This window comes from Bacillus rossius, chromosome 2 (genome assembly GCF_032445375.1).
Source record: "Bacillus rossius redtenbacheri isolate Brsri chromosome 2, Brsri_v3, whole genome shotgun sequence".
NCBI lineage: Eukaryota > Metazoa > Arthropoda > Insecta > Phasmatodea > Bacillidae > Bacillus > Bacillus rossius.
In genome coordinates, this window is record NC_086331.1 from 41,025,182 (window position 1) to 41,039,079 (window position 13,898).

The window sequence follows — 13,898 nt, forward strand, 5'->3', positions numbered from 1 at the left end:
CGAACTGCCTTCTCCTTGGTGACTAGCGAAGCCATCCTTCTATTGCGATCGTTAGTGAGCATCACGCATCCTGCATAAAATAAATAAATAATATTTACCTGTAAGCAACATGTGATGTCATCTGTTCACAATAATAGACACTATTTTAAACAGGTTATTTTGCATGAGATAAAATAACTCTCACCACTGAATGGTGCTAATGTAGTCAGTTAGTCATGTAGTTTCGTAGCCACGCGGTCTTTAGCCATGCTGACTCGTAACCATGTGATCTGGAAGCTTCGTAGTCCTATAGCCATGCAATCACGTAACCTTGAAGACTAGCAATCGCGTAGTCTCGTAACCTCATGGCTCGTAGTCTCGTTGTCATGAAGCATTGGAGCCTCGTAGACTTGTAGCTACGTAAACAAGTAGTCATGTAATCTTATAACATAATGCTGCTGGAGTATTTAATGCTTTATACACTTGAAGGTAGTTGGTGGAGACTTGTAGACTTGTAGAATTGAAGCTTTGTATCCAAGTGGTCTTGTAGCCATGTCGACTTGCAGCCAATTGGAGCCGAGGAGACTAGTATCCTTGTAGCTTCATAGACATGTAGTTTCGTAGCCACATGGTCTTTTAGTAATGCAATCTCGTAAACTTGAAGATTCGTAGTCACGTAGTCTCGTAACCTCATGGCTCGTAGTCGCGTAGTCGTGATGTCTTGGGACCTCGTAGCATTCTAGCCAAATATCATTGGTGCTGTTGAAACAAAAGGCTGTTGGAGCAATTGGTGCCTTTTGGAGCCTTCGATGTCTGAAGCTGTATCAAAACTACATCAGTGTGGATACTGTAGCAAGGGGTTTACCTTGAGAAAGAATGCTTAACGGTACGAGAAGAATAATTGTGTTAAAAACCACTACGCAAAAAGATAAGCTGTAATCGGTGTATCATGTTATTAACGTGAATTGACAGCTTATAAAGACATGGTAGAACATGTAAAGCCAAGCCCACTTACGGCATAAAGGAAATCGATGGATCCACTAGACTAAAGAAGAGTGATCTGTATTACGATTATAATTTTCCTTGTCCTGAGAGTGATGGTATTAGCTCACCCGATTGTACGAAGAACATAATTTGAAGGAAGCTGATGGCTTCGAGAAGACTGAAACTAATGGAAGTAACAACACCGTGTAAAGTGAGAACACATTCAAGCCGATATTCGGTAGATCCACCAAACTTTGTGAAAAGGAAGTATGAAGACTATGAAGACACTTCGACATCAACGATAACTAATTCTTAAGGTAATCTGGGTGAAGACGATGTCTTCTGCGGTTATTGCTACAGTGACTCTGAAGCTGATAGCGTGATCGAAGACTGTGCTGAAGCAGCTAAAGCAGGCAAGATCGAAGACTGTGATGCTGGCCTGAGACCAAAACGATTGAAACGACATAATAAAATAAATTATACTGATCAAGCTTGTGATAATCACTGGCTCGATGACGAAAGTGACCTTTTGGTTGTCGATAAAACAGAAGACACCTAAGTTAATAATATTTATTATAAACTTGCAAGGAAGATGGTACCAGATGATGTTTATTACACATCTTGGAAAGATCCAAACATATTGGTTGACCAACTAAGACTGATGGTGGCATCTGTTCGTAGAGGAAACCACACGTATATCGAAGAAGTATCGTTCATACTTAAAGAACTGTGTAAAGCTGACTATGTACAATAATAATTTGTTTAACTGTCATGTGTGTAATATTGAAAAATAAATGAATTATTTATATTTTGAAAAGTAAGTTTTATTTCTTATATTGTGATTTTCAACTAAGCATGTGTTTCCGCTACTGTATGTGTGATCATTCCGTTTCCTGTGTGTAAGTTCCGTTTCCTGTGTGTACGTTCCGTTTCCTGTGTGTACGTTCCGTTTCCTGTGTGTACGTTCCGTTTTCCTCCGTGTACATTCCACTTTCCTTCGTGTAAATTCCGTTTTCCTGTTTTGTAAATTCAGTTTTCCTGGGTGTACATTCCGTTTTCCTGCTTGTAAATATTGTTTTCCTGTTTGTACGTTCCATTCTCCAGCGTGTACATTCTGTTTTCCTGTGTGTACTGAGTTCATGGTCTTTATGTCTGATATTGACATGGCGCGGTCTTGTGGTCTGAAGACAATTGGCCTGTATGTGTGGCTTTGTACATAAACGGCTTATAGGTTATTTAGATTTTTGAATAATTATACATTCATGTTAGGCTAATCGGCACTGTAATTAATTAGTTGGTCAGGTATATTGTCTTGAGTTGTTTTTCGTATAGTGAATGATTAATAAATTCCGCGAAAGGTAATGGAAAACCGAATTTAAAATTTATTTAATAATTATTTACATTTGTCACTGGTCAATAATCGAACCGTGGACAGGAATCCATTATTCAATTTGTAAAATAATAATTGATTTTTTCGGAGACTTTTGTAATTTTTCCCGCATTTCTACCTTAATAATTACATGATTTCAAGATGGCGCCCAAATTTCCAGATGGCTGGCACCTCAGTAATAATAAATGATTTCTGCACTGTAGCAGGTTAGAATAAAACTAGCATGATGGTAAGATGAGTACACACAATATGGTGTCCACCAGCAGACGAAAACAAGATGGTGGCAATGACCACTAGCAGGTGGTAGCTCCTGGTAGCATGTACTGAACAGAAAATGATGTGTCCATGATGGACGTCAAGGTTTAAGTTAAATATCAAGATCAAGGTAAAATTTCAAGGTCAAGGACAAATTTCAAGGTCAAGGTTAAAATTCAATTTCAAAGTCAAAGTTCAAGGTCAAAATCAATGTCGAGGTCAATGTCAATGTTCAAGGGTAAGGTCAAAGTTTTAGGTCAATGACAAAGTTCAATGCCAACAGACAAGGTTAAAGGTATGGTGAACAGGAAATTATCCTAACATGTCGCCAGCACACTCTAGCAGACGAAAACAAAATAATGGTCTCCAGCGGACGAAGACAAGATGGCGGACATGACGTCATACCAGCTGACGATATATACCTTGGTATTGGTGGCAAGTCAGTCTGTAGGTGGTTTCTGTGGTGGAAGAAACGTTTTTTTTGCCCTCACCGGTTTCGAACCAAGAACGGGAATCGATATAATCAATCATAATTCTAATAAGTTAATTTTTTGATGAATTTTGAACTTTTTTTCATTCAAATCGGATAATAAATAAATATTTTCAAGATGGCGGTCCTAAAGAAACATGCAACATTAATAGTATCCAATGTGACGGTCGTAACATAATGTGTAACGATGACATAATACTCAACTAAGTTGGTGGGCGTAACGAAACATCCAACATTTATATAATCCAAGATGGCGACCGTAACGATAAGTGCAACAGTGGTTTTTTAAGATATTTATTATTAAATTCGATTATTTAATTTTTTTATGATTTTTAAATTTTTTCCGATTTTCTAACTTAAAAATTACGGATTTTCAAGATGACGGACATGACGTCACACTAGGTGACGATATATACTTTGACAAAACAGGCGGGGGTCAGTCTGCCAGCCGCCACAGTTAGGAAAGGATTGGTAGCCATTTTTATTTTTTTGTCCTCACCGGGTTCGAACCGAGGACTCCGAGCTCCGTGCCGTAAATGTATGTTTTTTAAATATTTTTTATAAAAATTTTATTAATTGATTTTTTTATAAATTTTTATTTTTTTAAATTTTATCGGATAATAAAAAAGATAAAGATGGCGGGCGTAACGGAAATTACAACGGTGATGTCATAATCCATTATGACGTCAGAGGCTTTTCGGAGGCTGTAGACATGTATGGTTAAGCCTATATATGGACATTTTCAGCCTCTGGTATTTTTATGGACGAAATCGGGAAATTTACCCTCGAAACGGGAATTTTTCCCTCGAAAACGGGATTTTTTTTGTCAAAACGGGGATTTTTGAGTCATTTTGATTCATTTTTGAGGAATTTTGAGGAATTTTTGAGTCCAAGATGGCCGCTGTGACGTCACAAATCAAAAATGGCGTACCGACAATCACAATCCACAGCTAGAAGCCAGTTTCTGTAAATACTTTCCTACACTTCTAACAACGAAGATCATTATTCACGTGAATTGTTAATGGCATGTTACGTCCAAGGGCTCGAATATTTTCTAGAGAAATCTTAGTTACAGACGTTTAGTGGCAAACATGCTTGATAAGGACCGATAGCTCAATGCCTGGAGTAAAAATTCAATATAAAATATTATTAAGAACACAGATTTGAGGTTGGAATCACGTCGATGTGGTTAAAAAAACTGACGCTGCTCTGGATTCTAACACGCATTTTAGGTTGATTGTGAATAAATACTACCTATTGTAGCTCTACCTATGGTGCGACTTCCGAAAATGCTTTATATAGATTTTAGTTTCATGGTCCATAGATCCCAAAAACATCTTGAACTCAAAGGATTGTTTAAATATACATTTATATATCACATTTTTATTGACTCTATAATTGTCATAATTTTATACAAATCACTTCTAAACTGATATATATATATATAAACATAAATATCAAGTAATTGAAAATTCTGGTCGAGTTCTTTTAAAGAGTTAGAAATGGGCTAGGTTTTTCTCAAAGTAGAAAAAAACATTATAAATCTAATAATATGATGAATGTCGCATCCGTCTTATTAAAAATACCAAAAAGGTTTTCCTAAATTCATTTTTGATACGACCAACTCTAACTGCAAGGGGGGGTGGGGGGGGGGGGGGACAAAGTTTGGATGAAACAAAAATTTATAACTACCTTATCATGCACAACATCGAATCCTTTTAGGTATTTCTAAATTACTATTGTTTTTATCTAAAACTTTTATCTCACATAATTTTTGATAAGACGGACCATTGCTGCAAAGAGTTTAAGAATAACAACATGAGTTAAAAACAAAAAAAAATCATAACTCCATTAGTAGACACACCATCGAATCTATTCTATTTGTTTTTAAATATTATAATTTTTATCCAAAACGTTTGTCAAGAACAATTTTTAATAAGACAAACCATTACTGCAAGGGTTTAAAGTAAGAATTGAAGGGCCAAAAAAAACTCTCTATTTGGTCTTACCATCTTATTCATTCAGATTTATTTTAAATCTTATAATTATATATCTAAAACGATCATCTGAAACACTTTTTATAAGACGAAGCATTACTGCAAGGTGTAAAAGAAATGGGAACAGGAATAATATAAAGAAATAAAATTCCCGTATAATATACACTATCGAACTTTCTTATTTATTTTAAACTTTCTAAATATAATCTAAAATATTGGTTTCAAGCAAACTTTTAAGTAACTAACCATAACGTCTAGGCACTGATATAACATGGGTTGAAAACCACAAAAAAATATAACTTTTTCATTAGGTATTCTTTTAAATCCGTTATAAATTATTGTAATTATTCTAAACATTATCTAAAACCTATTTCCGTAAAAACAGGGATTGAAATAATAAAATTCTTACCACCAAATTCATAGTCATTATCTAAATATTATATTAAATTTGGTACAATACTGGTTTTTATAAGTCAAAAAAAAGTGTAAGGAATGAAAAATTGTATCTGAAGTTCAAAAACATTCTTAACTATCTTAGAAGGCATTGTTTAAAATTTTTTCTAAGGTTTTCAATGCTGGGTGCATAATTTAATAAATTTGGAACATTTTGGATGCATGGCATTGAGAAAATGTATAACCGATCTTTTTGGATTCATGGAATTCAGAAAATGTTTTACAGATCATTTTGGAATAGGGTAGCCCGGGGCTATATCGATCATTTCAGATTAAAACCCGAAATTCTGTTAAAATAACAATACATTTTATTTTTATATTAAAGGACATGACACACAGATATCTTAGCTACACATTAATATACTTTAAAGAGTTTCCTAAGCAATCCTAATGGGAAATAAAAATTTAAAACTTAATGTGTGTAAAGTACAAAATGTTTCACATGTGCGGGGTAATTCCGATCATAGTTGGGGCTATTGCCGATCACTGACACTAACATGTTTTTCAGGTGCACTTTCCACAGATAAATTGTTTTTTTTTTTTTTTTTTTTTTTTTTTTTTTTTTTTTTTTTTTTTACCAGCAGCACCTACACAAATCTCGTGAAACCACTTTTTTCATTTCTGGCACCGTATCCAGTCACCTTTTGATGCACTCTGTTTGGAAAAATATCTTAAACCACAGAAGTCACAGGGAACATTTTCCTCGTCCTCGTCCGAGATCTCAATGGAAGATTCTTTATCACTGGTAGAGAATATTTTTTTGATGACTTTTTTTTTTTGGCCTAGATGATATACTGGCTGTAGGTGTACTTTTCTCTCTTGAAAACTTCTTTCTCTTTTTTTCAACTGCCTGTTTAACTCCTTCGTCAGATGTTAGGTGGCGTGGTCCAGGTTTCTTTCTTGTCTGTTTCCTAGTCACACATTTCTGAGGTGTTGGCATTACTTCTGCAAAGGGTGACTCTTGTTTTCCAGCAGGAGACATTGTTTGAATGGATTCATTTTAGGTTTCTGGGGTATGTGGAATTGACAAAAGACAAAAACACAAATAATTAAGCAATTTTCTTAATTTGTGTTTTTGTCTTTTGTGTTTTTGTAGTTTTCTTCTACAGACATACATGTGCTTAGCAATGGCGTATGTCCAAAAGCTTGCATCATGTCATAAAACATTCAAAGATACATTAATTCAGGTAGGCCATAAAAAATTGTTTCAAACAAAATTACATTAACATTTTTCAAAAGTAGCCTAATTAACGAATGAGAAGCTATGGCACGACCATTTATATCGTTTGTCACAGCAACAATAAGATGGAATTAACTGAAAGTCTCTTAACACAAGACGAGTGGTTTTACCAAGCAATAGTTTATGCTGATCATAAACCAATAGGTACCAATTAGCATTACGTAGGTTTAATCAGATTTTATACAGCATAATTTTTAACTGTTTATTTTACATGGTTGCTTACTTAAATAATCGTTTCGTTGGTTAGTTTCGGCAACATTTTGCATAATGTTAATGATAATGACATCTAAATATTTTTTCTGAACTAAATATTAAGAAAACATTTCCTCAGCTCAGGCGGGGTTCGAACCCAAGCCATCTAGATTCCGAGCCGCGCAATACCATTTCACCACCGTAACAACTGGTACTACATTAACATTAAATGTAAATATTAACATTTTTGTTTAATGATAGCAATTATTTAGCAAAATAGAAACAAAAATAAATCATGTTGCATTATTTAAACAAACATTAAAGGCAAAACCTAATTTTCCAGCAAATTTTATATGTTTTTTTCTGTTTACTTAACACATTTTTATTGACTTCATATGAGTTCTGCCACAATTCTACGATTTTTCAAATTAATTAATAAGTATAATCAAGTGATTAGTCTAGTCTCAGTATCAGTGATCGAAATAGCCCCGAATGTAACCAAATTCGAATAAAATAGCCACTCTACAACCACTCAGAATTATGACAAAACTAAAATGTACGATAAAACGGAAGTCTTGCAAGTAAACACACCTGATTAACCCACGGCGAAAAATTAAGTCGTTTAAATGTTATGCCTTAATTTGTATAGCTAGAAAGTTTAATTTGGCTAAATTTTTCAGTTGTGGTACATACCTTCACCGAATAAATCCAACGTCGCAGCCGAATCTATGTAGCAATCGCAGACACATTACAATAAACTTCTTCCGCAACCCTTACCTAATAACTGTACACATCATGGCGAAGCCAATGCGCAAGATATGTGCGCAGTGTGACAAAATACTTGGTGTGTTCGGAATAGCCCAGTGTTCGAAATAGCCCCGGGCTACCCTATAGAAGAATATATAGAATCTCATGTACATAAAGTTAAAAAATTTTCAAGAATTTATATTTTATATGTTTTTATAAATGTATGAAGCTTCAATACCCATGTTATGTTTTAGTTATTATTAAAATTATGTTATAGTTAATATTCATTGTGTTAAACTTAACTCTGCACTACAGTTTGACCAAACGGAACTCTTCAAAAGAGTTAATGAGTATAGTATCCATTGTGAAGGGATTTAATGCTGGCTGCACTCGAGGAAAAACGGTACCAGAAAGGGTGACTGACCCTTCTCTTTCTTTCCATCCTGGTCAATGAGAAGGTCGTTATTCAAGGCCAGTTAAATATAAAATCCAAAACTATTTTCAAAATATTTTAATAATGTTAAATCTGGTCAATTAAACTTATATTTCGGTGTATGAATGAAAAATTTACGAAATGCTATCGCAATAAAACTCTGCTCACAACTGTTAATGCCCTTGTGTAGTTAAAAAACGGTTTATATTAATTTTTATATTCAATTCTTGGAAGCTGCTTTAATTGGGCGAAAAACCAAACAATATATTCAGAGGTACACAAGGGAGAAACATAAAAATAATTACTTCTCACAATATAACGTAGAAAATGAATCGTATTAGAAGAAATAAATAAGAAAGGAAGAAGTTTACTTAAAGAACAGGATGACGCGACTGGTATCATCCGCGCTCGTCACTTCCAGAAGGGCGCCAGGGTCTATATAAGACTGGACGCCGGCCTCCGCGACAGTTGCTCGGTGAGTTGTATTGAGCTGCTCGGTGAGTTGTAGTGAGCTCCTCGGCGAGGAGAGGTGCGACGGCGGCGACGGTGTACGACTAAATTTCGGCGACGGAGATCCACGAGGAGTGCTGCGGCGAACGTTGCGCGAGAGGTGCGGCCCAGCAAGGTGTGCGGTGTGTTAAGTACTTGAGATACCGAGTGCGAGTAATTGATTAGAAAGCATTTTAAGTAAGATTATGTAATAGTATTGGAAATATTAGGAGTCAACAAAAATGTGCAAAAAAATAATTGGGCTATCCCTATACGAACATAGTTCTTCCCACTCAAAGATTTTTAAAATCGTAACATTATTCTGAGTTTTCTTCAGTAATTATACAGAATTTATGTAAGTTAATTGCATCTTTTATATTATAACCAGTAAAATGAATAGTATCAAAGTGTGTTTATTAATGATTAAAAATCTGTTTTATGTAAAGTAATTCGATACACTTACAGTTTTAAGCAGAAAAATAAATATTTCCACGTAGGATTTTGAAACCTGGTCACCTCTGAAAATATGTATAATAGGCCTTATGATAGTTTTTTTCAACCCGCATCTAAATTATGTTTTTGTAGACTATAAAACATTAATAATAATTATATTAGCAAAGAGGTGCATAACATCTTCATATCAGTTAAAATGAAACGCAGATGTTACTGATTTTGTGTTATTTAGTCTATTTACTGAAGAAAAAATACTTATTAGATTATATTTCAGTCTGTGTTTGGCTATGTGTAAGTTATATGTGTAATTTTTATATAAAATATTGTTACGAGGATAATAGAGGTGAAGCAACGAGTCAGGCCTGTCAGCCAAGTGCACAAGCCAGCGCAGCGTGGTGTTCATGGAAGAACCAGTGACACAGAGGCCACTAAGTCAGCATATTACGTTTTTTTACTTTAATCGTTTTTAATTTAATTTAAATTCAAATAGTATTATATATTTTTTCAAATCTATTACATAAGGTTTATTTATTTTTATTTATTTACTTTCCTGACTGAGGCAGTTTGCTCTAGTGATATAATGTAGAAGTTGGTATGGACTAGCAGAGATTATTTCGAAAGATCTATAAGCAACCAGACATAAAATAAATGGTTATTTAAAATTTAAAGCAAATTATTAGAGATGTTAAAAATTTTCAATATAGTTACTATAATTTTATCGGGCCAATAAATATTACGTGTGTGAAAGGAACAGTTTACACAATGAGTTGATACTGTAATTTCCGCCAGAGCATGTGAGTGACATAGCTATCTCGGCGGGTGGAGTCGGCGGAGTGAGGGGAGACTGAACGAGATGTCAGAAATCAGTTGGGCACGAGACCAGACGTTCGCCTTTCCTTTCGCGCGCTGCATTGTTGAAGTTTAGGTTTGGTAACACATTCTTTTTAAATATGAGTAATTACATTTATTAACATGTGATGCGTAAGGTGTTTGAAGAAAAAGTTTAAGATTCATGTAGTGAACTAGCTGCTGTGAGCTTGAAGGAAGCTTTTGAGATTTCCCATTGGCCCACTGCTTTACGGAACTTTATGTTGGGATTATGAAAGCCTGAGCGAAGAAGAGCTTTGGGCATTGGATGAGGTGTTGCTCGTGATGCCGATTTGTAGAGGTGATGTGACGCATCAAACACTTAATGTGTCCCATCCTTCACGAGCAATAGTTGATTTCAACTACATCTCTGGACGAGCCTAATTCGCTAAGAGAATTTTCCTTGTAAATTATCGTAAAAAACCATTGAAAATGCTTTTAAGTCCAGAAACATCGAACCTCCTATAAAGTATAAAACAAACAGAATCATTTTTTTTTTGTAAAAAGTATCACTAGTGGTGGAATTGACGGAAATTATTAATTGGTAATTTTTGTGGTGACATTAGAAGAAAACCTTAAATTGAACTTTAGCGCGGCCAAAATAATTTTTTTTTGAGTTTAAAATTTTAAATGTGTAAAATTTTATATAAAGTGTATTGAATATCTTTGTTACATTGATCAGTAATTTGGAAAAGTTAGCTATTTGCCTTTTTGTCATGTTTAGTAAATCACTGATATTTTTAATGATAATTAACAGGGTACAAATTAAACGTTAAATGTTTAAAGAAATTTTTAAATAGAAGTTTGGTAATTCGTGTTATGTTTTAAGGATAATTATAGTATTTTATTTTGTACATTTGTTAGGAGTACATTGGGCATAGCTCCTCATTATTGTGAGTATAATATATTGGTATGTCCAAGCCCAAGGTTCAGGATGTGGTGTCGGTGTTGTTGGCCGCCATATTGGATTCTGACATCACGGCAGTCATCTTGGATGACCTTGGCATTGACCTGTGACCTTCACCCAGGCCGCCATCTTGGATCCGCTATTTTGAATTCCACCATTTGGTTTTCTGCCATTTTGTTTTCTAGAACTTTCCGCCACTTTTAATTATGATGTCATCGTTACATTTTTCGTTACGGCCGCCATATTAAAAATCATTAATTATTATCAGAAAGATTTGGGAATAATTTTAAAATTTATAAAAAATATTTAATTAATCAAATATTAATACAATTTTAATTTTAAAAACCTTACATCACGCCAACGGCAGACTGACCTCCCACCACTAATGCCAAAGTGTGTGTGTGTATAAATATATTTATATATATATATAGTCAGCTAGTATGACATCATGTCCGTCCGCCATACAGTTTTCGTCTGCTGAAGACCGACATCTTATTTTCGTCTGCTAGAGGCCACCTTCTTGTTTTCTGCTTATAGAGTACACTACCACTATGTAAGTATAATCTATATCGGCTTGAGTGCAGTAATAATTTATTACTGTAATGCCTGACATCTGGAAATTTAGCCGCCATCTTAGAAATTCGTTTTTTTAGCTATAAATTAGGAAAGAATTAAAAAATTAATTTCAAAAATCACTTATTAATGTTTTGGTTAATTCTATCGATTCCTGTCTGTGATTGATACTTGATCGACGCAAAAATTTTAATTTTATGGAAAAATAATTAATTTAAATTAATATGGTGAAAAGACTTAAAAGAAGCTTAAATACCTCTACTATAAACATCCAGTAAGACGATGGTGACATTTATTGACAACCATCTTGGAAATTCGCAATTGTGTTTTAGTAAATAAGAAAATATTTAAAAAATTCATTAAAAATTCCCTTATTATTTTTTCTTAATTGATTAGATACATTTCGATAGTTTATCGATGCAAAAATTTTTTATTTTATATAAAAATTATTAATTTCTTTAAATATGGTTAAAAGTCTTAAAAGAAGCTTGAATTTATTCACTCTAAACCTTTAGTATGTCAATGACGACAAATAAGCCACTATATTGGAAAGTTTTATTTTTCTAGCAAAAAATTCGGAAACAAAATTCCAAAAATTATCACAAATTTACTTATTAATAAATTTATTTCTATGATCCTTGCTTGATCCAATAAAAATATTATTTTATTTGAAAATACTATTAACTTTTGATAGGTTTAAGAAATAAAACACAAGTTCTTTAAAATACAAAAAAAATTATTACATAAATTTTACATTACTTAAAAAAGTAATGATATTAGGTACCTAATTATTTAGAATTGTTTGATTTAAGCTTCGGCTACCTACAAATTAAAGATAGTCGCTAATATGTCTTTACATGTCTTTTCAGTTTATCAGGTCGTCTCATTAGTACATTACATTTTTTACACACACAATAATTATCGACTTCATTAAAATTACAATGGTGTATTTCATGACATTTTCCACTTGGCATAATTACGAATATTTTGCCTCAGAATATACTGTTTAATTTTTATGAGTGTTTAACAGTCCTTTGCAAATCCAAAAGTGCCTTTTTAATTTTCGATAGTGTACAAACTGGCTACAACGCCGGTTTCATTGATATTTAATGCGTTCAAAAATGTTATTACAATTTTGTATTAAATAATCACGAATTTTGAAGTTTTTGATGATGTCAGTTACTGATTTCTGAATTGATGACATTGGCATTGTTGACAACCATTGTAACACCTGTGAAATGTCAACCTCTAATGTATTCAAGGTTTACTCTGCGAAAGATATTGCACGTGTCGAAATCTCCTGGAGTGTTGGGAGATTAGGTGTAACTGTTGACATCATTGCTATCTGGCTGTGCGCTGTTGATGATAGGCCTTTCATCCAGGTCGACGTTAATAGTGGAAATGATCCCATATATTTCTTAAGAATGGCCAGATACTGGAATACTATGTTAGATAAGTTTAACTATCCGATCCGCACTGCACCGCAGCCAGAGGTGTACTGAGCGTCTTATTGTCTGGGCCTCACTAATATACTCCCAGTCGCTGGTACAAACCATGAGAAAAAAACCTTTTTGTGTTTGCAATTAACTTTACCAGAGCAGATTTTATAATGTCGATTTAGGTTATCGAGATGTCGAATTAGTTTATTACTTTTTATGCATTAAAACAGTGTTCTATGAGCAATATTCGGGTATTTCTTTTGTAGTGAATAATACGTTACAGTATTTTCAATGGTGTGATGAACGTTCGTCTTTATTTGAAATCTCTAAAAATGATGGCGAAACTTCAGCCGAAGGAACAGCATATTTCGTTACCTCCTCTGCAGCCGGTATCGGGACCTTCAACTCCATCAACGTCACTAACATCGTAGTCTCCGCTGCTAATGGTAAACTGAGAATCAAATTTTTTCATTGTAACAGCAGCTTAATTACTCTAAACATACTGAAGAGAGCCCATCCGTACTGCACCCTGGTCAGAGGTGGACTAAGGATACTGTCGCCTGGCACTTACTCGGCGGTTGCTGGTATGTTACTTAAGTCAAAACAATACATTTAATTAAAAATTAATTTTTTACTGGGTTTAAATGCAGATACCCTTAAAACTCTATAATTGGTATGTAATAGTTCTTCCTGCGCCAGGGTTCAGGGTTGTGGAGCTGGAGCCGGGTCAATGACCGATTGCTCTGACGTGATGGCGGCCATCTTGGATTTGTGACGTCACGGTGGCCATCTTGGATGACCGTGGCCTTGACCTTTGACCTTGAACATTGACCTTGACCCCGGCGGCCATTTTGAATCCGCCAACTTCGATCCATCATGTCGGATGACGTCATTTTGTTTTCACGAATATTCCGGCATTTTATTTTCCGCCATTTTGAATTATGTTGTCACCGTTGCAATTTCCGTTACGGACGCCATCTTTAAAATCTTTATTTATTTTCCAATTTTTA